The sequence below is a fragment of the Gorilla gorilla genome, chromosome 22 (genome assembly GCF_029281585.2).
Source record: "Gorilla gorilla gorilla isolate KB3781 chromosome 22, NHGRI_mGorGor1-v2.1_pri, whole genome shotgun sequence".
NCBI classification, from domain to species: Eukaryota; Metazoa; Chordata; class Mammalia; order Primates; family Hominidae; genus Gorilla; species Gorilla gorilla.
Genome location: NC_073246.2, coordinates 17482725 through 17507838, shown reverse-complemented (window position 1 = coordinate 17507838; position 25114 = coordinate 17482725). Strand labels below are relative to the sequence as shown.

At 37.1% G+C, this 25114-nt stretch overlaps 1 long non-coding RNA gene across 1 annotated transcript in view; it reads right to left on the bottom strand.

Moving 5' to 3' along the window:
* Positions 1-16958, bottom strand: part of LOC129529304 (uncharacterized) — a 69772-nt gene extending 52814 nt beyond the window's left edge. The window contains exons 1-2 of the long non-coding RNA XR_008674779.1: positions 16942-16958; positions 14780-14913 (exon numbers count right to left, since the gene is read on the bottom strand). This is a non-coding gene — a long non-coding RNA (uncharacterized lncRNA). The remainder of the gene's footprint in view (positions 1-14779; positions 14914-16941) is intronic.
* Between the last annotated feature and the right edge of the window lie 8156 nt (positions 16959-25114).

The window sequence follows — 25114 nt, the reverse complement described above, 5'->3', positions numbered from 1 at the left end:
TCAGTAAAATTTCCTACCACTTTAGTGGAAGTTCATTTGTTTTTCTGTCGAACTAAATAGTCATATTATTTCAGGAAGAAGCTTCTAGAGGCTATCTCCTTAATAGGATTTAAATATTGTTACACAGTATATGAAAGCCTCTCTAGTTTACTCAGTTTGTCACTTTGAGTGTATTTCTTTTTAATATTTTTATTAAAGTATAGCCTACATTAATTGTAATTGTATAGCTTGATGGAAATTTACGTAGTTTACACTAATGTAACCAACACCCTGATGAAGGTGTATAAATTTCCAGCATACCAGAAGTTATGCATTTTGTAATTTTTCTGAACGTCAGAGAATAATGGGTAATAATGGACTTTGCCCAACTCCTAAGCATTGTGAAGTCAAATGAAGTAAATTAAAATGCCATTGGGAAACTATAAATTCCTACCCAAAGAGAAAGCTTAGCAGCAGTAGTAGTAATAGTTACGTAAGATTTCCCTTAACCTGGAGATCATTCCATCATACTTTGTCCTTCCTATTGTATATAAACTCACAAAAACTGATGGCTTAGCTCTCAGCAGATTAAATATTTCAAAGTTAGTTTTTCAAAAGCAAATTTGAAAATGATGTTTAAGCAGTCAAAAGTATTTCCATGGCATGGTTCATTAATGTTTCATCTATACTTACTTAAGTGTAAGCGGTTTAAATTATGTAATTACTGCTTCTCCTTTACTCATGCCAAATTGTATGTATGTTTGTATCTGTATTAAAAACCATTGCCAAACTATGTAATATGATCAGCATCTACTGGTGACAAACCAAGCAATTGGCTCGTATGGTTTATTCAGTTTAAAAGAAAAATAAAACAAAACAAAGCAAAACAAAGTAATTGTTGATATTTTCTTTAGGCGTTACTAGGATATTACAACAGGATTTTTTGTTTCTGGTTTTATTTTTCCTAAAAGTTAATTGTCAGCATTAACACATTTTTTTTTAACATTCTCTGAAGAGTACATACATAACCAGAAAAATCAGCAGATTTGAAACAATAGAAAAATGTACAATTTTTTCAATGATTGATGGATTTAGTTGGATTATTGGCATTAATTTTCTTTTTCTTTTTTTATGTTATATGAAGCATTTATTAGGCAATTATACATATTGTTATGATAGGAGGAGTAATGTACATTGAGTATTATTGGCATTAATTTTCTACTCATATGTATTCAGTCTTTCACATATATAAATATACGTGCCTACTATATTTTTTATATTTCTATTATTATGATCTATTATTTTAACTCTCTGTAAGGACAAGTATCACTTTGACTGCAACAGAACTTTCACCTCTTTGTTGGGCTTTAGCTAATATTCCTAGGACAGTCACAAATATAGCTCCAGAGAGTTACAGGTAACTCCAAGAGATAAATTGTTGTGTCTGCAGCCCAAGCTAGGAAACAGGTTGCCCATGGTGAGATTTATTGACTTCAACTTTCGTTTTTTAAAGTAACTAAATTAAACTAACGTTGACTCTGAGTGTCCTGAGACATTTAAAACAATGTATACATTTAGGAAAGGATTATTGTTGTGACAATCGTAGTAAATGTGATGGTTTTGGAACTGAATAGTTTCATTGCTCTGGGGCTATCTTTGATAACTCAAGTAAAGAGAATAATATTTTCTGAAAAGTTATAGATAGGAATGTAGTGTCTATGAGAGTTGAGGGAGAGGTAGGAGCAGATTAATAGCATTAGTTTGAGTGGCATAGCCAGGATATTTGAAACATCCTCCTCAGAGTTCTTTTAATACTCTTCAGGCCTGACCTGAACACACAGTACTTGTCCATCTGCAAAAATGCAGATTGTTAATCTTTGCCGAACCCTTTCCAGTTACTGAAGAGAAACGTTCAAAAAGTATAGTGATGCCCCAGTTATTTAAACAGATTGAAAATGATTTTGGAATTTAGACTTCCTAATATAATTATTTAAAATGTTAAAATAGATTATAATGTCATAGATAGAATATCAATCACTGTCACGGTCATTATGTTTAAAAAATCCTTATTGTGATAGAGAAGTATAATTAAGTGTTTACAGGTAAAACGTTCCAGTGATTGAGACTTGCTTTAAACATCAGTGTTTGGGGAATACATGAAATAAAACTGTCAAGATATTGGCACATGGGGCTCATTACTTATTGTCTCTACTTTTGAGTATGTTGGACAAATTCCATAATAAAAATGTGAAGAAGTCAACAGTGATGATATGGATACTAGCACATTTGGGTTCTAGATAGAATGGAAACATTAACTAGTGGATAATCTCCCAAGAGATGAATTATTTTGGTATATTGTGCTGTTTACATTTATGAAATAGGGAAATAGCAGCTAAAATGCCTTTCATAAGATCTCAGAGAGTTAGGTTGAGGGCGCTGTCTTTCCCAGTGTTGATCAATACGTGTTGAGCAGCCTTACGTGTTGACAGAAGAGTGGACCCTGATCCTGCCAATGTAAATAAAGTCCATTGCAGTCCAGGGAGGAAAATATTCACACAAACAGATAATTACAATACAATGTCATAAATGCAAAGGAAGGCCATAGCATGTTTGAAGTGGTGATAACCACAGGAGCAATAGCATGAAGAACAGGAAATACATGCCCTGCTGAAAAAGAAACAAGCAGTTGAGTGTTGCTAGAGTTTCAAGCGTAAGGTAGGAGGAAATGAGAATGATGGAGGCGGGGCAGGCAGAGATCTTTATTCTGCAGATGGTTCAGATAACATCAGAGTCAGGGAAGACAGAAGTCTGTGGCAGTCAACCAGGCGAGAGATGATGAGGACTTGAACTAGATTCAGATTAGTTTGAGTGGAACTTTCATGGGGAGAAGAGTAGGAAGGAAAGAGGATCTCAGATTAGGGTATTTTTGTAATAGTGGGTTACAACAGAATGTTAAGCTTTCCCTGCTTCTCTCTTCCTCCCCTCTCACGTCCCCTTTGTTACCCTTTTCTTGTCCCTATCTTACCTTTCTCTTTCTTTTGTTGCATCTTGGGCAAATATTTAATTAAAACAATTTTAAAAATAGTAATATATGCTAATGGAACAGAACTCAAAATACAAAAGACACATAATTTAAAATGTCTGTCTTCCTTTTCCCTTGCTTCTCAGCTGCCTAGTTCTCCTCCTTCAGTGGAACCAGCCATTGTTCCTTCCAAGGTTCTTGTGTATTGCTTCAAAGGTACTGCATGCACTTGCAATCACACATAACACACTTGCAAAGACTTTCAAAAATAACTTTCATGGAGACTTTGTGTACATACTTGACAAGTTAATTAGCATGTTAGCTGCACTAGATTAAAATTCTATTAATTAATTTGATGGGTCATTTGATTATATAGCTCTAAAAGGAAGCGCTGGCTTTTTCTTGAAGACAATGAACTCATCAAGGATATTCACATGAATAATCTTTGGAAAATGAAAAATATTAAATTAAACTATCTGAGCCCATCTTTTTCTAATGGATCTGAAGACTGTTAATCTAATGTCTATCCAGAGTATTGATTAATCTTCATAAAACCTCAGTGAATACTCTCTTTTCCTGTTAAAAAAAAAATCTGCTCATGCAACAACATATTACCCTGCTGAAAGGTCTCTATCCTAACTGAGCAATAATTGAGACTCTAAATAAACTTGTTTTAATTTTTTAAAAAATCAAAGAAAAATCCTTAACCTTTCTTCAGTGGTAGGTTGTGGCACATTCACGTAGTGAAGCATTCCAGCTTTTATTTTCACCTTATGTACACTGCAGTGAAACTCTTACCGCAATAATTCGTGGAAGAGCAGAATATATGATGCTTTCATAAATAAGTATTAGTGCATTAGTCTTGTCCCAGTCCAAGCCAGATTTTCCTGGCTGCTTATTTCCCCAGGTGGCCAGAATAATACAATCCCTGATATAAAAACTCAACGGCTTCAGATACATATCTGATCAGAAGTAACACTTTCATAATGTTTTTGCATTTCTGTTGGCGAAATATGGTGTAGTGTTTATATAACAGCCATAATAAAATAGCCACATGCATGATTAGAACAACTGTCTCTTAATATGTGGTTGTATTTTACTTTATAAAAAGTATTCCTTAATAAGCACTTGCTCAAGGAGTAAGTCCTTCAAATACAGAAAAATTTAGACTAAAAATAATGATTATGGCATGTTTGAATGCCAGCTTTTTCCTAATAAGATTTTCAGTACTTAGAAGCACGTTGACAGAATTAAAGAGAATATGAATTCCTAAAAATATTAAGAACACTATTATCAAATTATACTTTTCCCCCAATAGGAAGCTAGCTAACATTCTCCAGGATGTCATAAGTCTCTTATATTTCAAGCAGATGCACTCCAATTTATTGAGTACCCAAATAATGTTTAATATTATTTTACAAAATCAGTTTGTTTTTATATGTTGGGTCTGAAATTATGTTATTAAACATAATTTAAATGTTATGCTGAATTATTTAACAATACTCTCTGCATTAATTCTCTAGAATATGTTTATCTGTTTCATTCACTGTTGTATCCCAAAGACTTAGAACATAGTAAGTGCTAAATGTTTTAAAAATGAACAAACACAGCATTAACTATAAGCCATATTTCCATTAGAGTATCTTCCCAATCACCCATTGTACATCTTTTTACAACCTTGATTTTGCTCTTTGCTATTTCAAACTATATAGCACAGGATTAAAAAATAAAATTGAAAAAAATTTTGGTTTCATTAGCTCATTATATTCCAGCTGCAGGAAGGCTAGTATAGAAAAATATTAACATTTTAATGGTTTAATTATTTTCCATACTTCATTTTCCTAGTTCAAGGTGATGGTAAATATGGAAAAAGCTATGGATTCTAATAAATACATAAATAAAATAGAAATAGAGATAGAGAGGACTAGACAGCTAGATCATGAGTCACAGAGGCCGAGACATTGGTACTGGGAGGGAGAATCTAGCTTATGTGTCATTAGTAGGCCTTTTAAAACAAGGCGTCCCACACTACTCCATGCATTTCATCATATGCTAATGAAGAGGTGCTTTAATTAGGAAGATAATAAGTGATTCAGAGGGTGAGAAAAGAAAGCAAGGATTCCAAACCACTGGAGACAAACACATGAAGGGTCAGCTGCCGAGTGAGAGAAGGCCTGTGGCACAGGGCAGAGAGCAAGTAAGCTGCATCACACTGCAATAGCAAGGAATGGAAGGCAAGGACAGCGTCCTCAACGAGAACTCACACCCACGAGGGTTAGAATATCACAGGGCCATGCTGGGCCTCCACCCTGACACATAGTATTAAGCCGATATACCCTCTTTTTATTGTCAGAAGAAAAGCAGATTACCTCAAATTTTGGAATGAGTCACTAAAATAATCTTAAATTTATTATTCACACTATCGGTTTAGTCTTAAAATCTGTAATAGTTTTTTGACATTCCTTAGAGAATCAATGGTCTGTCATTTGATATAGGAGAAAAAACAATAGTCCTGCTCCTAAGGAAACTTCGCCAACACCTTGACTATCAGGACACTGATCATTAGTAAGAGCTGTGCTCGTTTAGAAGAAACAGATGAAAAATGGCATGTAAATGTTACATATGACCATAAATCAACAATACAGCATATCTCCTAGGTCTCCTTTTTCATTCTGTTCTTACTCATGCTTTCTTCTCCCAGGCACCCAGAGAAACTATTTGGTGTAAGAAGAGAATACAATATTAAGGCATGATGAATACAAAGAAGATTTCTGTTTTTAAGAGGGAGGTATTGACTTTCATCTGCATCTTGATTTAATTTTTGTTCTGGAAAACAAAGGTCTCCATAGGAATTTGTAGTGAACCTCTAGAAATACACTGGATGAAGACCGCTAAGCCAGTGCTACTCAAAATGTGATTCATAGCCTGATACCTGCCTCTGAACTGCTACTGGATCGCAATAAGGTAAGTATAGAAATGAGAATAAACATTTAGAAATTTTCACAGTAATTTGGCAAAGTTTTTGTCTATCGAACTTAATCATAAAAAGTTGAGACATTTTATGAATGTCTTTTCCCACTTTTTTCAGGGAATTTTCTCTTGCATAAGTACTGGATTAGCACTTACCTATCTTTTGATTAGAAATATAAAAAATATCTTGCCAAAGACCTTCTTTTGAATACTTCTAAATATCTACAACTTTGCATATTATAAACTTCCATTTCTTTATGTTTTCTCTGCTATTTTACAAAGTAAATATACCTTAAATCTGGAATGTCTTTATACATTTTGGAAGGATTTTTAAAAATTCAGTCTTATGAAATTTAGAATTGAAACCATGCCTGTAAGGAACATTTTACTTTTGTATCAATAAACATTTATAGGTGATTGTGGATGGAGATAGTAGTAGAAGAACAGAGTCTGTCTGTACTACTCTTAGTAAACTACTAGGTTATAAATTAGGTCATTGACAAATATCGACTGACTATGCCAGGAAAAATTTCTGCACACTAAGTCATTAGAGGGATCATGTTAAGAGAAACAAATAAAACTGCAAATAATTGTGGACCAAGATCATTTTGTCAAATTGAAGTTGGACACAGGATTATGTGAGCTGAAGGAACATTTCAATAGCTTACAGTCGTAAGATGGAGGTGTGGGAATGGACACTGGTTATCAACAAACATGAGACACCTTCAGTATCTACAGATCAACTGCCAAGGCCCACGTCCTCTGCCTGAGCTACATTCAGTCTCCAGAGACTGGGCAGCAGACCACCAGGAAGTGCTAGAATATGTTTTTTGAAAACTCTGCATGTTACCTGCCACCCTTGTTAGCTTTATAATTTAATTTAATTTAATTTTTTTATAATTGACATACAATAATTGTACTTATTTATGGAGTACATAGTGATATTTCAATACATATAATGTATAGTGATCAGATCAGTGTAATTAGCATATTCATCATCTCAAACATTTATTATTTCTTTACATTGGGAATACTCAGTGTCTTTATTCTAACTATTTGAAACCATATAACATATTGTTATCATTCTCCTTCTAGTCACATTTCCCCTCTTCTTATTTTTGGATGATTTTCCCCCTGACCACCTATACACTGCCTCAAATCCCCATTTGAAGGCATACAAAAAAAATCCCTTTTTTCACCCTTTGACACTTTATTGAACCTCTTCTTTATATGACAGGAACCAGACTCTTCCATAAGAACATAACTTTGCATGTAGGAATTAGTTTTTTCCACATGTCCAATATGTCAGCCATCCACTTTTATCCCCAAGGCTGCTTTCACGGCGTTATTGCATTAGCATTATGTAAAAATCCCCACTAATTTGAGATTGTTTCATCAGGTTATACTATTCTCTAGCCTTCATTTTTACTGTCACCTAATGATCCGGCCACTCACTCTCACGACTTCAATAAGTTAGAATCTAACTCATTTTTTAATACTCTTAATTTCACATCCTACTCGTTTAGCCACTCTCTTGCTTGAATACTTCATTTCCAGCAACGTTGCTGTCTTTAGTAACCCAATACTACAAGCACACCCAGATGTTGTCATCATTTGAAACTGTCCCACCTCTGAAACATTAACTCTGAATGCCCTGCTCTGACCACAGTTCTCCTCTGCAAGCCCTCTCTCCCAGTTATTCTCACCATTCCTCTCCTTGACTCCGTGGGGCTGGCGTCCTGTGATCCCTCTATTAGTTCCATCTTGTCTTTTTCTTTCTTGTCTTGCTTTGATATCATGGACCCTCACTTCAATCATTCTTTTGGCAACTTTTAAATAACATAGCTCCATTTCTGTTTTATCCATCCTCCTAGCAAATCCTCCATCCAAGTACTCTGTTTCTGTGTGTCTAACTTAGTTTCTGTTAGTGAAGAGGTTTACACAACTGTACACATTGATAACACTATTAATTTCTGGCCTTAACACTTTTCATATTTCCTTATTCGGCTTTCTCTTTTCAAATCTTTACTGTTTTCATCACTATTGCCTGATACACTTGCCTGTTTGTTCAGAGAGAAAATAGAACTCCAACTTCCTGCCACTGAATCCACAAACAGAAGCCCCAGAAAAGAGAAATTATTTCCCTGGCTGAAGGTTAAACCCTGCATCTGTACTCACATTGACATCTCTTGCTTTCCCAGGAGACCCTTTCCTTTGTCTCCACACTTTATTTTCCATCTTCTCCTTTTCGTCAGCCCATAAACATACTCAATGTTCTCACATTATAATAACACGTCCCCCAGCTTCACACCTTCTGCCAGCTTCTCTACTTTCTGACCATTCCTTCACAACTAAACCTTTAGAAAGACTTGTCTGTACTCACTGTCTCTAGTTCTCAGTTCTACTCACTCTTCAACCCCTTTCAATTTGGCTTTTGCTCTCAACGCCCATAGAAACTGATCTTGCCAAAGGCATCAACGATTGTCTTGCTGCTAAGTCAGTGAAGCATTTCCTTTTTGATCTCCCTGCTCCTCTTTCCATTGTTGAGTACCCTTTTTGTTCCCTAATGCCACACTCTCTCTCCATCCCATCTAATTGCATTGAAATCACAGATTCCTTTGTAGAATCCTGAAATTTTCGTATTTCCCAGGGTTCTATCTTAAATAGTCTTATTTCAATTTGCATAATTTCTAAGAATTGTCTCCCTCCATTTCTGTTGTGGTTTCAAAAACCCTCTATCTATCTGGTGAAGACTCCCCCAGTTTGTCATCTCCTCTAAATGTTAGAACTGGAAATCCCTCTTCCCACAAGATGTCTCTTGCATGTTCAATAGATTCATCAAAGTCAGCAGTCACATAACTGAGATCCTCATTTTTATTAACCTGCTCCATTTCACCTCTTGCCCACTGGCAAAAACTGGAACTCTAAGTATCAGTCTTGACTGCTCCCTTTCTTCTGTGTTAAGATTCCTAGATATGGACTCATCCATCACCCTTTTCTTTTATCCCTCTGTTACTCACCTAATTCAGTCCATCACGTTATTTTCAACAGCTTCATAAGGGGCCTTTCTTTCTCTATCTAGGTGTCTTAGTCGGCTTCTTGCTGCTACAACAGACTACTACAGACAGAGTAACTTACAAAAGCTAGACGCTTATTTGACCCACAGTTCTGGAGGCTGGAAAGTCCAAGATCCAGGGGCCACATCTGGTGAGAACCTGCTTGCTGCATCATAAGATGGTGGAAGGCATCACATGGCAAGACAGCACACATGAGAGCAAGGGAGGGTGGGAGAGAGCAAGAGACAAATTGGGACAAATTCATCCTTTTTACCAGGAACACACTCTGTGATAACCACTCTCACAACAATGGCATTAGTCCATTTGTGATGGTGGATCCCTCATGACCTAAACATCTCCCATTAGGCCTCACCTCCCAACACTGTTGCACTGAGGATTAGGTTTCCAGCACATGGATTTTGGAGGGGACAAACATTCAAACGACAGTGCCTGTTCTCTCTTCAACTTATACTTTACGTTGTAGATCGTGACTTTTCTAAAACACTAGTGTTATATCTGTGTTGCTGATATGCTTAAAAGTGTTCAATCACTCTTCATTACACTGAGGGTAAAGTGCAAATTCTTTAGCAGGACTCTCATGGTCCTTTCATCTTCTTAGTGCTCCTTGCTATTCTTCTTTTTACCTTTTAATGTTTCAAACACACTGCGCTTCACTTAGGTTTTCAAATATCTCATCTCATTTCTATTACCCCATCTTTCTCTGTCCCTCAGGTCTTTGCATAGCCTTTTCCTTTTGTTTTGAATTTTACACACATGTGCACACACACACTACACTACATGCTTTCCCTGGCTAAATTATATATACCATCCAAGTCTCACTTAGACATAATTTCCTCTGGGAAGATTTTCTCGATGCTATAACACCGTTTTGGGGATCCTCCTTTGTGCTTCCACAGCAATTAATATTTCATTTACGTAATACTTGTCACTTTCTATTATACTTTTCTACTTTTGCCTTTTTATCACCCATTAACTTGTCAACTCCATTAGAGCAAGAATTGTTTGTTTGTTTTGACTGTAATGGTCTTGGCACATAGTAAGTTCTAGCAGTTATCCAATTCATGAATGCAGGAGGAAAAGAAAAGGATGATGGAGGCAGAATCAAGCTAATAGAGGCAAGAAACTAAAGAGATCAAAACTAGATGTATAAGCCAAGGTCAGAAACTTAGCAAGTTAGGGTTGGAATAGTTAGGAGATGTACCTCTTTAGGCTCTCAGGTTGTAACAGGATCAGGACAAAAAGGCAAAATCCCTGCACCAAATACTTTTCTGCATTTGGGCATGTCTTTTTCATCAGGTTTGGTCCCATACGTCCTGTCTACATGCTTCCTCAAGGGGTCATTTCAAAGTGTACAAGTCCAGAGTTCTTCAAAATTTCATTTCTACTATTATTGACAATATCTGAGCGTTCACTGGGCTGCCTGGGATTATTACCTAGGCATGCTCCCTGCTCACTCGAAGCCTATACTCAGTCAAATGCAAAGCAGATACATCTAGTTGAGAAAAAATAAAATGAAAAGACTAAACAAAATTTATTTAATAAATATATACAAGGCAAATATGTTGTACCAAGTGACAAGTGAGAAGGAATCACAGGTGTTGCATGATTTAACCCACCCCTCTCAAAGTGCTACATGACTCACATGAATCTACTAGCCTTCTCATAGTTGCTTCCCAAATCCTTCCTTCCTCAACCATCATTTATGATACCACATACATGCTAAAGCAAATCAAAGTTCCTTAGGCAAACTAACTTGTCAGGATCCTGTCACCTGAGTCATCAACATGTGCAAAGGGATTTCTAAATTCTAATTTAGATTCCAACTTATACACCCACCCACAACACTGCTAAGTTCTAAGTTGTAGACAGAACAACCTCTTGCTTTGCAATTGATAGAACTAATAAAAGTATTTCTGAAACATCAAAATTAAAAACTGAGCTTCAAAGGTCATAATCAACACAGTGAAAATGCAGCCTATGGAATCAGAGAAAGTATTTGCAAATTATATACCTGATAAGGGGTTAATATCCAGATAATATAAAGAACTCCTACAGTTAAACAACAACATCAACAACAAAAAACAAATAACCTAATTTAAAAGTGGGCAAAGCAGACTTTGCCATTATGCAAAATATCCATGTAACAAGGCTGCACTTGTACCCCCTTGTTTTAGTTCATTTTCACATTGCTATAAAGAACTACCTGAGATTGGGTAAGTTATATTAAAAAAAAAAAAAAAGAAGTTTAATTGGCTCATGGTTCTGCAGGCTGTACAGGAAGCATGGCTGGGGAGGCCTCAGGAGACTTACAATTAGGGAAGAAAGTGAAGGGGAAACCTGCACATTCTATAGGACTAGAGAATGGGGAGAGAGAGAGCAAAGGGAGAAGTGCTACACATTTTCAAACGAACGGATCTTATGAGAACTCACTCACTATCACAAGAACAGCAAGGGGTAAATCCACCCTCAAGATCCAATCACCTCCCACCAAGTCCCTCCTCCAACACTGAGGATTACAATTCAACATGAGATTTGGGTGGGGACACAGAGCCAAACCACATCACCTCTAAATCTATAAAAATAAAAAATAAAAATAAAGACAGTAGCAACATGAAAAGCAAATGGGCAAAGGACTTGAATAGCTATTACTTCGAAGAAGATATACAAATGGCTAAAAAGCATATGAAAATATGTTCAATGTCATTAGACAAAGGCAAACAAAACTGTGGTGACATAACACCTCATACCCATCAGGATGGCTACTTTAAAAAAAATAACAAGTATTGGTGAGGATGTGGAGAAATTGGAACACTTACACACTGTTGGTGGAAATGTAAAATGGTGCAGCTACTATGGAAAAGAGCATGGTGGTTGTTCAAAAAATTGAAAATAGAACTATAGGCCGGGCAGGGTGGCTCACGCCTTTAATCCCAGCACTTTGGGATGCCAAGGCGGGTGGATCACTTGAGGTCCAGGAGTTCAAGGCCAGCCCAGCCAACATGGTGAAACTCCATCTCTACTAAAAATAGAAGTTAGCCAGGCATGGTGGTGGGCACCTGTAGTCCTGGCTACTCGGGAGGCTGAGACAGGAGAATAGCTTGAACCTGGGAGACAGAGGTTGCAGTGATCACGCCACTGCACTCTAGCTTGGGTGACAGAGCAAGACTCCATCTCAAAAAATAAAATAAAATAAAACTGTGATATAATCCAGAAATTCCACTTTGGGATATATACCCAAAGGAAGTGAAAGCAGGAACTTGTGCAAGTATTTGTACATTCATGTTCATAGTGGCATTATTCACAAGAACCAAAAGGTAGAAAGAACCAAGTTTCTGTTGATGGATCAATAAAAAAACAAAGTGTGGTACAATGGGATAGTATTCAGCTCCGACGTGTGCTACAACATGGATGAACTTTGAGGATATTATGCTAAGTAAAACACGCCAGTCACAAAAAGACAAATACTGTGTGATTCCACTTATGTGAGTTACTCAGAGTACTCAAATTTATAGAGACAGAAAGTAGAATGGTGGTGGCCAGGGGCTGGGAGGAGTGAGGAATGGGGAGTTGTTTAATGGATGTAGAGTTTCAGTTTTGCAAGTGAAACAAGTTCTGGTGATTGGTTGCACAACGATGTGAATGTACTTAACACTGCTGAACTGTACACTAACAAATGGTTAAAAATGGTGACTTTTACATAATATATGTGTTAACACAATTAAAATTTTTTAAAAGGTGAAAAAAAGTATTTCCAAAATGGTTGTAGCTGTGTATTTCTATTCAAGACCAACATTTCAGGTAGATATCAAGCAAATTTGTAGATATTAAAGAATTGCATGTAGATCTTGAGCAATGGATTAAACATTCCCTTGTCTCCACTCTATCAGAAAAAAACCATAAAATCTTTTGGAGAAAAAATTTTCTTTCTTCTTACTAAATTTTCTACTCCTCTTTTAATTGATTTATAATTTTCTTTAAAAACTAAAACAATATATCATTATAAATGATGCAAAACATCATAATATATTCCATTAGGATATTTAGAAAATAAATGTGGAATGTTATTTGGGGTGCACTGTGTAAAATCTTCCCTGTGGTATAGTCATAGTTACCTCGATTTTTTTGTTTTCTAGAAAATATGGAATTTATTGTAATCAAACTTCAGAATGAATGAATGTGTGCACTAAGAACAATTACTAGGTATTGATTAGCCAACAATACAGGTAGAGTAAAAATTTTAAGTTCATTTAGTTGTCAGAGAACACCAATTATGTGAGAGTTTCATAAGTCTCATGTAGCTACTGTTTAGGGGCCCCTTATCTTAATTCTTGTACCGTGTACCGTGTACCGTGGCAGGGAATCTCAAAAATGGCCCCAGTGATAACCTTCTAGGATTCATGTCCTTGTATAATCAATCCCCTTCCTTCTCTTGATTATGGGGCTTCTAATGAATAGAATATATCAGAAATGATGATATGTCACTTCCCTCATTAAGATACAAGAAGATTGTGTCTTCCATCTTGGATGCCTTTTTTCCTGTCTTTGTCTCTCTCTGTCTTTCTCTTTTTCCTTCTCTCTGTCTTCTCTTTCTTAGGAAAAACAAGCTATCAAGTTGTGAATAGCCCTATGGAGGAACCACATAACATGGCAGTAAAATCTGAAGATAACCTTGAGCATTTGAGGGCTGCCAAAGCGACATAAGTGAGCTTGGAAGTGGATCCTCCCCGATTTGAGAAGATTATACCCCAGGCAGACATCTTTACTGAAACCTTTTGAGAGACATCAACCCAGGGGTATCCAGCTAAGCTGTGTCTAGATTTCTAGTTCACAGAAGCTATGCGATTATAAGTGTTTCTTTTTTAAAGCTGGTGAGTTTTGGGGGTAATATGTTAGACACTGCTGGATACCTAATACATTCCCAAAAGTATGAAATATAATGACCTTTTAATAGTAATATTTTATATGTAATTTTTATACATTTTTAGGTAAGGCTACATACTAGAATTCTCTTTACTGTAGTTTCTGTCCTCCTAGCTTGTCCCTAGTCTCATCCTATTACCATAGTCTAGCTTTGATGTGTGGATCACGTGTATTCAGCCTGACTTGATCAACACATTTTTCTAGTCTTGTCTAACATCTTTTCAATGTTCTTAACAACCCCTGTCTTTTTTCTCTTCTCAATGTGAATTAGAATACACTTTTTTCCAGTCTGCCTCTAAATCTTTAGAAATATTAGAAAGAAGAATAGTATATATTTATGATCTATAGGTGTGCTTGAGTAAGTGATGAAGTTTAAAATGACAATTCCAATCGTTGGCTAGGTCTTCAAACGCTTCAGTCAGCAATGGAGTGATCCTTTGGTTCCTGTTCAGAATCTGATGATTTCTCATAACCCAGAAAATCCACCACCAGTTAACAGAATTATACCAATAACTTCTGTATTGTTCTTCTTCCTTCTGCTGTTACTTTTTGTTATGACCTTAATATGATGTTCCCTCAAAAATCCATGTTAAAACCCAGTCAACAAGGTGCTGGTATTAGAAGGTTGTGCTTCTGAGAGTGATTAGATCATAAGGGCTCCTTTCTCATGAATGAATTAGGGTCCTTTTAAAAAGCTTTGAGAGTGGGTTCTCTCCCTTCCATCTTTTGCCATGTGAAGACACAACATTTCTCCCCTCTGGAGAATGCAGCCCTCAGCAGAGAAACAAACCTGTCTTGATTTTGGACTTACCAGCCTCCAGAGCTGTAAGAAGTAAATTTCTGTTCTTCATAAGTTACCCAGTCTCAGGTATTTTGTTATAGCAGCACCAAATGAACTAAGACACTTTCCTTCAGTTTGTTCTCAACATAGAAGCCAGAATGATGCTGTTAAAACAAAGGTCAAGTTATGTTTCTCTTCTGTTCAAAACTCTGCTACAGCTTCTCATTGCACTAAGAATAAAAGACATTAGAGGGCCTCAAAGTGTCTTCTAGCCCCAATTTTGTAATCCTATACTCCACGAACTCCTTACCTACACCACAAGGGCTCACTTCATTACAGCCAGGCTGTGCTCATTGCTAGTCTCCCACTTTCCAAGGACACGGTCACTTTTGGGCACTTGCTCTAGATATTTCCACTCCTGGAATCTTGTTTCCCCAAGTATGTTCTTGGCTAACTTATTACTCCTCTTTCTAGCCTTTATTTACAATTTCTATTTACAGGGATTTACCTTGACCCTACCAAATACAGTAACTCCTCATCCCCTGCTCCAGCCTTCAGAATTCACCACCATTTATTAACTTCTAACATATTAAATAATATGCTTATTATTTATTGCATTTATGGCTTATTAACTGTCTCCTTCCACAAGACGATAAGTGCCACGATAAAAGGAATCTTTGTTTTGTTTACTGTTGTATCTCAATCACCTAGACCGTTGCCAGGCACACAGTAGGTACTCAATAAATATTCATTGAACTGAACTGTGAACTGACTTGAATGGATGTGCCCTCTTAGCTCTCAAAATGTGAAAAGAAGTAACAAAGTATTAATGATAAGTAAGTAGAAATGCTGAAAAAGTTATAGTAATGGAAAACATTCTGGTAGCAGAATGCTTGTTTTCTCTCAAAATAACCTGATGCAGCATATTAACAAATAAGGACGTGATTTATTCATCGCCATTTGCAACATCTTGATTGACAAAATTAAATTGTTTTGTAGATGCTTGATACACTCAGAGACCTCTTCAATTTCTTCACTGTTCTTTCCTTGCTAATTTTTCTTGTTTTCTTTAAAAAAGTACAGGCAAGTAAGCAAAATTCTGCTCCTTTGGCAAATAATTGATCACTTGGCCTCTTGAACTCCTTCATGGACAGTATGTCTCTACAGGTTTACTAAGCATCCTGAGCTGGGTGATGGAATTAGAGAGGGATTTCTTACGGTAAACCATGAAAAAAAAAGAAAACAGTCAGTGCTGCTTATTTTGGCCACAGTGCAAGATGAAATAGAGAACCAGCAAAAGGCACTTTCCAACATCACTTTAAAGAGTATATATTTCACTCATCTTTGTCTCAAAGGAAAAAAAAATGCTTTCCAACTCACTCTTCCTGTTGCTGTTCATATTAGCATTAATATCAAATCACAGATTGGAAGTGGAAAGACATATTAGGTCTCTGATTTTAAATGAGAAAGTAAATTATGAAAATCAAAATCAAATTCCTTTGCACTTAATATTAGCTAAAACATGATTAAAACATCATAGCTCAATTCCTTTCTAAAATATTGTTATAATGAAGATTTACGTATCTAAATAAAAATATTTCCCCAACCTAGCTTGAGATCTAACAATTGTAAGTGACCACATCTAATACAACCAAATTCTAGAACAGGAGTTAGTAAATTCATTACCTTTTTTTGTAAATAAAGTTTTATTGGAACACATCTGTGTCCTTTCTTTTATGTGTTGTCTGTGGCTGCCTTTGTGCTACAAAAACAGAGTTGAATAGCTGTGCAGAGATTGGATGGCCTACAAAACAAAAATATGTACTATCTGGCCCATTACAGAAAAAAAATTGCTGACTCCTGTCTGAGAAAAATAAAACATTGGTGCAGTTCCTTATGTTTCATCACACAGAAGTTAATCTCCATGTTCACTTCTTTCATTTAAGAGGGAAGGAGAACTTGGAGACATTTCTGAGTTTCTGAGTCTGGAGAGATAGCTGGAATTGATTAGGAAAAGACAGAACAAACTACTGGCTCACATGCGTCTCTCAGGCTGGCCACACTCATGGCTTCCTATAATCCCTCAATTTTCTTCCAAGTCCTCTCACTAAGCGCCTAAAGCACACGAGTCTCCCTTGAGATGCTTACTTTTAACAGAAGTGTTTAAGTTTTCCATCACGACCTTGCCTTACCTTCTCTCCTCTATCGATCTTCTCACTTTAGATTGTGGCTGGTTGCACGTGTCCACTGATTTGGCCTCAATGCATTCTACAGCTCTGGGAGCTACTTTGTCCTCAGCTGCTGCATGCCCCAGTTCTGCCTCTTGGTCTTGATTGTCAAGCCTTAAACATGGGTAACAATTTCCAACTTCTGATTCTTAGATTTCTGTCTCAGGCTACCCTTCATCTTCTGCTCCCTAATCAAACAAGAGACAGTGACTGATAAAGAATTTAGGCAGCATTTTGAAATATTTAACGAGTCATCTGCAAAAAATAGTAGGAACTATAATTACTTAGTCTTAAGGAGAGAAGGTGAATAGAAAATTACGGCTGCTAAATTCTTAAATTCCACAGCTGTATTTCGTAGGGAGAAAGAAAATTATTGATTTGTATATCCATGGATACACAAATATGAAAAAACCTGATAAACATGAAGAGTGTGATAAAACAATAGAACAATATGTGCCAGGAATCACAGAATTTCCAGGATAGAAAAATTCCATGAACAAGATAGATATCAATTTCTTTGGTTAGTCAGGTAGATATTGCAGTTTACATTCAGAGGCCAATATTGATCATCTATAAATATTTCTTCTAAGTGACTGAAGCAATAGCTCTTCTGTCATTTTTGTGAAGACGTGGTCAGAGACAAAGCAGAAAAGTCATGTTTTATAACATTTAAAGGAAACAACTATCATGAAAAAATATAGTTTTAACGCATAAAATTGTACTTTTTTTTAGCTACTCAAACTAGTCTTCTTCTTTAAGGCATTTGATCTTCAAGTTGCACTAAGAAGGGGTTTCTTTATGCAAATATAAAAATAATTTTCTATATTTTATTCAAGTACTCTTATGGTTTTATATTTACATTCTAGCATTTAATCCATATGAGATTTATTATATTTTTGTTTTGAGATAGGAAGCTGAGTCTTCTTTTACCAAGTATGTATGTGGCTTTTCTGACCCCTTTGCTGAAGACTTCATCCTTATTCACTGATTTTTAAATACTGTCTTCAGAGCATCTCTAATTCCCTTTGTCATTCATGGAGTCTACATAAACCTACTGGACTGTATAAAACTTCATATGCCTCTAACACTCAGTTCACCTTAAGAGATAGTATATTCTTACTATTTGTTATGGCAGGTCTTTATTCATCTTTTTGTTTGAAAGAATTCAGGCTACTGTCCTATCTATATTCTTGCTGACCAGCTTTATAATATATGTCATCCAGTTTTGTAAAATGTACACGTTGCACACAGTGTTTATAAATACTCTGAAAAAAATTATTACAGGCAAAAATTAAACTGGTAAAGTTGGCTGTCTCAAGAAGGAGGAAGGAAAGGAGGGTCATGAAGTTTATGGGACCTGTTTACTGTGAGAATGGGGCTAATCATCTGACTCAGACTCAGGTGTCAAAGAAGGCTTTTTTTTTTTTTTTTTGAGACGGAGTCTCGCTCTGTCGCCCAGGCTGGAGTGCAGTGGCTCGATCTCGGCTCACTGCAAGCTCCGCCTCCTGAGTTCATGCCATTCTCCTGCCTCAGCCTCCCGAGTAGCTGGGACTACAGGCGCCCGCCACCACGCCCGGCTAATTTTTAGTATTTTTAGTAGAGACGGGGTTTCACTGTGTTAGCCAGGATGGTCTCGATCTCCTGACCTCGTGATCCACCCGCCTCGGCCTCCCAAAGTGCTGGGATTACAGGCGTGAGCCACCGCGCCCGGCCCCAAAGAAGGCTTTTTAAGAGTAGTCATTTGTGGCAATGGACAGTGCATTGGGCTTCTAAGAGTAGTCATTTGTATGGGATTTGAATACAAATAGAAATTGGTTGATGTGAAGAAGGAAAGGAGAACATTTAAAATAGAGGAAAAAGTCATATGTAAAGTGGTGTGTCTTCAGAGGACTGACTGCTAACTATTCAGAATGGTTTTAGTTCTGGGGAGTGTCTGAAGATTTGGTGACATGTTTGGGCAAGAGTCATATTATAAACAGCAATTATACCTAAATCAGGAGCTTGAACTTTTTGTAACAGTTTGGATAAATTGCTTAAAATTTCTAAACAAGGCATTGTCATGATCAGGTCTGCATCTTTAAAATGTCACTCTGATATCCAAGTGGAAGTTTGAAGGGAGTATCGAGGACATTAGAGAGAAGGCTACTGCAGTATTCAACTGTGGATCATGTAAACCTTGGTCTTCATGTGGACCGGCCTCTTTGTGATGCCATAATCAAATAAACACAACTTTTGCCCCTGAAAATATTTAAATGCAACATAAGCCTTTATTAGAATTTCAGGAATAGTATTAGATCATCTTTCTTCACTCACCTTTCTATTTCTATCAAACCCTAGCACTACACTGAAAACTTTTTTCCACCCTCAGTTCAGGTGTAAACTTTTTTTAAAAAACTCATCTCCTTGTTTCCTGGATGTGTTCCTTCTCCCCACTGCCTTTTTTCTCTCTTTCTTGGCCCTATTTCTAGTTATTTCTGATTTTCAATTCTTTTAAACCATTATCACTATGGGCACAGCAGATGGTTCTTAAGTGAATCCTGCAAAGGGGAGAAGGACACATAGCAAATACTCATGCAGAAGTCATTTTTATCTTTGTTAAACAGGAAAAAGGTGATTAGAGCCAATTTTCACATAGTAGTCATAAGGATGAAGAAGAAGGCCTGGATGTGAAAGTAATATTGGAAGCAGAATGGCAGACATTGGGCCTTAGATGTGGAATGGCAGAAATTGGATATAGAGGAAAAAAATGAAGGTTGTCTAGAAATATCTGCCAGGTTTGTGGCTCAGAAAAGAGGATAATTGGGGGTACTAGTGATTAAGTAAGATACTACAACAGGAAGAGAAGAGTTAGGGGAAATACATAATGCATTCTACCTTATAAAGACTGATTTTGAAGTGTTTTAGATTATCCAAGTGGAGCTTTCCAGAGACAGAGGGATAAATAAAACTAGACTTTAGAAGAGGAATGAACTTAAAGTTCATCATTGTAAAGGTGTTAGTTGAACCAGAGAATAAGGTTTAGAGGTGTCAGGACAGAATGCCAGGTAAAGAATAAAATAGAAGGCAAGGCACTTCCAAAAGTCTGCAAAAATTAGAACAGAGAAGTGGGAAGAAAGTAAGGAAGTGGAAGAGGAAGATACTTCATGCAGCAATGCCTAATATTACAGAGAAGTTGAGAAACACGTGAACTGAGCCTGGAAGTAGCCAGAAATATTTCCAAGAGTAGTCCATTGCATTTGACCCTATTAAGAGTTATTTCAATAGAAATAGGGACTGAAAGCTGATGAGGACTGGAATGTAGACTGCTCTTTCCATAATCTTGTCTATGAAGGAAAGAAATTGAGGTGAAATGGGGATCTAGAAGTACTAATAGACTGACCTTAGGTTGCAGATAAAAGGAGTTGTGAGAATGAGCAACCTTGTTTGACGAGGACAAAATAGGAGGTCTCATCTTAAGGAGGAATCACGTTAAAGAGGTGACTATACAGAGGGAGAGCTCGGTGAAGTGCTTGAATGAACAGAGGAATTTATTTACAGGGAAATAAGGTTTCCAGAGAGTCACTATGGAAAGAATTTAATGTAATTATCCAGCCATGTATGATAATCAAGTCTGTGCCAGGAGCTATGGGGTAATGGGGAAAGAAGACATTATTCTTGCCTCCAAGGAGCTAATGGTCCAATAGTGATGCTTATCTCATTAAGAAACATTTAGTAAGAACGTACTGTGTGCTGCAAGCTACTGTTGTAGGCACTGAGGATACAGTTGTGGGTACAGAACTATCTAGGCCCTTAGAGGGATTTGATTCTAGTGGCAGCAGACATGCAAAGAAATTCTTTAACCATTTATATCATAGCTGCTACCTCTCACAAATTGGCAATCGTCTCCATTTTTACACCCTATATGGAATGCAAAAATAGAGGGGATTGTCAGTTCTATGAGGTGCTGCAGCTAGGGGGAGGCAGGTGATGGTTCTCCTTTGCAGAGGTGATTGTGATGAGTCTCGAAAGGACAGTGGGTTTTCACCAGGTGGAGCATGTAGTCAGGGCAGGCAGACGGAAAAATGAGAGCAAAAGCCAGGAGGTTGGCCGGGAAATTGAGTAGGAATGGAAGGATGAGTCATAGGAGAGGAAACTGAGTAGCGTGAGGATGAGGATGTAAGAGACCAGATGACGATGGCAGTGTGCATTTTGGGTGGAGGCCAATAATGGCAGGAATGAAAAGTTCTGTAGGATTAAGTGGCTCCAAAGTTCTGAAAGACTCTGACTTAGAGTGGTGCTCACTCTGGCCAAAGAAAATCACCGATGAACGCTACAGTCTACAGCCCAGCCCAGTCAGCAGGCTTGGTCAGGGTTCCAGAATAAATGCCTGGGCAAAGTAGTCTGTGGCTCTGTTGGGCTAGGCCCAGCATGACTGGAAGGACAGAGGTGAAGTGGGATCACAGGCCCGATGGAAGCCAATGGGAAGTGAAAAGTTCCACTGAGTCTCATGGATACACAGTTATGAGGAGGCATCTAGAGAGACATTCCCACAAGGACTCTGGCAGGCTACATCATCGCGAGCCAGGGAGCCTCACTTCTCTGTGGAGTCCAGTTCTCATCCAAAATAAAAAAGGTCAGAATCAATGAAGCTTTAGGTCCTTTTTAGCTCTGAAATTCTAAGAATCTACTTGTGAGCATGATTTATTGAGAGAAAGAAATGTGCTTTCCTTGTTTTTATTTTTCTAATTTTACTTTGGTACAACCGCTTTCTCAAATAAAATAAAACAAAAAAACGACTTTTTAGTAAAGTGCTCGCCACATAATAGAAGTGCAATTAATAAGTAATTAATTGATTCATTTCATCATGACAGGAAATTTTTATTCTTCACATTAAAAGTTAACCAGTCATTATAAGTTCCATGTGCAAATATTATGAATTGTATTTTTATTATAGCTTTTCTGCTTACATTTTACTTTAGTTGACTGACTACAAATGCTTTCAAGTTTTTTTCTTTGAGTTTTCAGCTGGCAAATCAGCATGCAAATTAACCTGCATCCAAAAATCTGGGTCCCAAAAGTGGGAGGCTTGGGGATGAATAAATATCATTTTTATAGAGATTTTCAAATTTAAGAATATTCACTGCCATAAGTTATATCATTATTTTGTTCAAATAAATATTGGAGCATAAATCAAAAACTCGAAAGATGATAAAATGGCAGGCAAACTGGATTGTTTACATTGATTTACAGGTGTGTTCCAAATCTTTGAAATTTGGGAAGAATCTCTCTCAAGTTATTTTCATATCAGTAACTATTTAGGCGATTTTCCACTTCTATATTTCTAGCATTCTTTTGACTCAATGTAATTTTCCTTTTATTAATTTTACCCTCCTTCACACTGTGAGTCGGCTGTGATTTTGTCCATATACTCTTCACTCCTTTGTAGGTAATACACCTACTGACCAAAAATGAACTCGAATCCTGACTCATGGGGCATCTCTGGACACTGTCTTCTGGTGGAAAACTCATCTACTGGCCCTTGATTGCACTGGCATTTGTCATTATCCTTGTTTACAGTCTTTGAGCTGGTTTTCAATCCATGCAACAGCATTTCTGTCCAAATCCATTTGTACGACTTTTTCAGTTTGGATTTCACAAGGCATTGGATCAAATGTATTACGGAAGGTCCAGGTATATGACATCTACACATACCCTTCCGCCAGTCATTTTGTAATTAGATTCTTTTAAAAGTAGGGGTGGCATGAGTGAGGGGAGATCAAGTTCCACGGGCGCAACCTGCCTGTGCTGTCGCACCACCTGGAGAAAACTCCTGTGTGGAAGTATCGATGCCGGCACAAGTTGAATACCCACGGTAAGCTGGAGGGGTTTTTAATGGAACTGAAATGCCAGCTGCTCCTCACATTCCTCACGCCATATTGTCCAATGAAGCAGCCCCTTTTTCATCAGCTCTAGCCAGGAATCGTTGAGTCATTTTTGATCCACTTTTATCGTTTGATCAACATTTGATCTATGGGATGAAGCCAAATTGTGAGTCCATCAGCTTCCCTCACTTGTGCTGTTTCCCTCTCTCTCTTATGCACTCAGTTACTAACACTCACTTCTAACCAGCTGTACCTCTGTAAAGCTTTATTCTTTGGCTTAAGGTAGTCACTTAGCTGTTGCAAGCTGTTTTAGTCAGCTGGTCAAGTTGACCCTGGTACCATGGGCACAGTCCTTCTTATTACTCAGGCACTTCATGTTCTTAAATGAAGTTGCCCTAAAACGTTCGCTTATATTGTCTCTCATCTTCAGTGGGCTGACAGCAAGCACAGCTATCTGGATTTCATTGCATTTTTTTTTTCTTTTTTAAGTCTGGAGACATTTAATCCCCAATAAAAGTCAGCAGAGCTTGTGTGGTTGAGGTAAAATGGTGAGCAGGGGTAGAGGCGGTGAAGTCATTGCCTGTGCTGTCTAGGAGCACTTTTATCTTAATACTTCTGTAGAGTCTCGTGCTATTTTCAAACAAAGACAATTTTAGCTTAGCTCCCTAAATTTTGCCCCCACCCCTTTTTGGCAAATCACCCTGATGCAAAACTTTCAAAAGGCTAAAAAAAAATACTGACAATAAATTATTTTAAGCGGTATGTTCAACTCCTGTATATATGTGTCTCTAGTCTCTCCTTCTCCAATGAAATTAGCCAATAGTTTTTAATTTTTCCTCATTTTCTAAAGTGTCTTGCTCTTCTCTGACTGTTTGAACTTTGCACTGTGCAGCTTTCTCAAATCTCTGCACCAAAAATGAATTTTATAATACTTGACCTTTTAATCTAGCAAATCAGACCCTTTTGTAATTAAATTAAACTTTTCATAGGATGAACCGAACTATCAAATGTCATCTTATCTTTAGCAGCAGAAGCTGATGCAGAAACATCAGACACTGTAGACAAGAAAGAATCAAAACAGATCATTAACACCAGTCTAAATGCCTTTAGACTGTTTTACAATGTCTTCATGCTTATCTGTTGAAAATAAGCTGTCAAAAACTATGTTGCTGTCTGTTCAAAGAATACAAAGTAATACACTAAGTATATTTGCCTTGAAGCTGTCTGGAGCAGCTTTGAAAAAGATTAGCAACTTAGTATGGACATATGAGTGCTGAGGCGAATGGAATTGCCGTTTTGGGGACAAGAAGCACTAAATGTAGATGTGCTATATTATGCTTATGAGGTTGCTCTTTGCTAATAAAAGCTAATGGAAAATGAGAAAGAATCAATTATTGATAGAATATATGGAATGAAAATAAACATTAGAAGATAGGGGCTAAACTGCCATTAAACATTTAGATATATTTGAAATCCTTCTTAACATTTTAAAACACATTTATACTTATAATTAAAAATTCTCTCAAAAATCTATGAATAATAAACAAGTGAAGTTCAGTCATAATTTTCAAACTTCAGAAATAACTGCTCTCTTATTCCAGGCTCCAAAAATATTTAAGCAGATCTAATAAAACCAGCAAGATATTTGAATAAATTTGCCACATCTTATCACCTTCATGATCTGTGAGGATCTATTTTCTGAGTAACCAAGCTGCTAAGGTTTTTTTTTTTCATTTTTCATTTTTATTTTTTAGAGACAGGGTCTCTCTCTGTTGCCTGGGTTGAAGTGCTGTGGCATGATCATGGCTCACTGTGGCTTTGACCTTCTGGGCTTGAGTGATCCTCCTGCCTCAGCCTCCCAAGTAGCTAGAACTAGAAGCATACACCACCACACCCAGCTAATATATATATTTATTTATTTATTTATTTATTTATTTATTTATTTATTTAGGGAGGAGGTGGAGTCTCACTATGTTGCCCAAGCTGGGCTGGAACCCCTGGCCTCAAGTGATCCTCCTGCCTTGGCCTCCCAAAGTGTTGGGATAATGGGCCTGAATACAGGCATGAACCACCACACCTGACTGCATATTTGTTACAGGCAGATAAATATATTCTTCTGTGAGGTCAAGAAGAAGCTGATGATGCCCTGTTTCTATGAACAGTAAAGGAAAGAGATGTTGTATACAAAGCACTTAACACTGGGCTTGGCACCTAGTAAGTGCTCAATAAATGCCTTTCCCATTAAATAAACCTATTCAGCCAAAGTGTGATCAGAT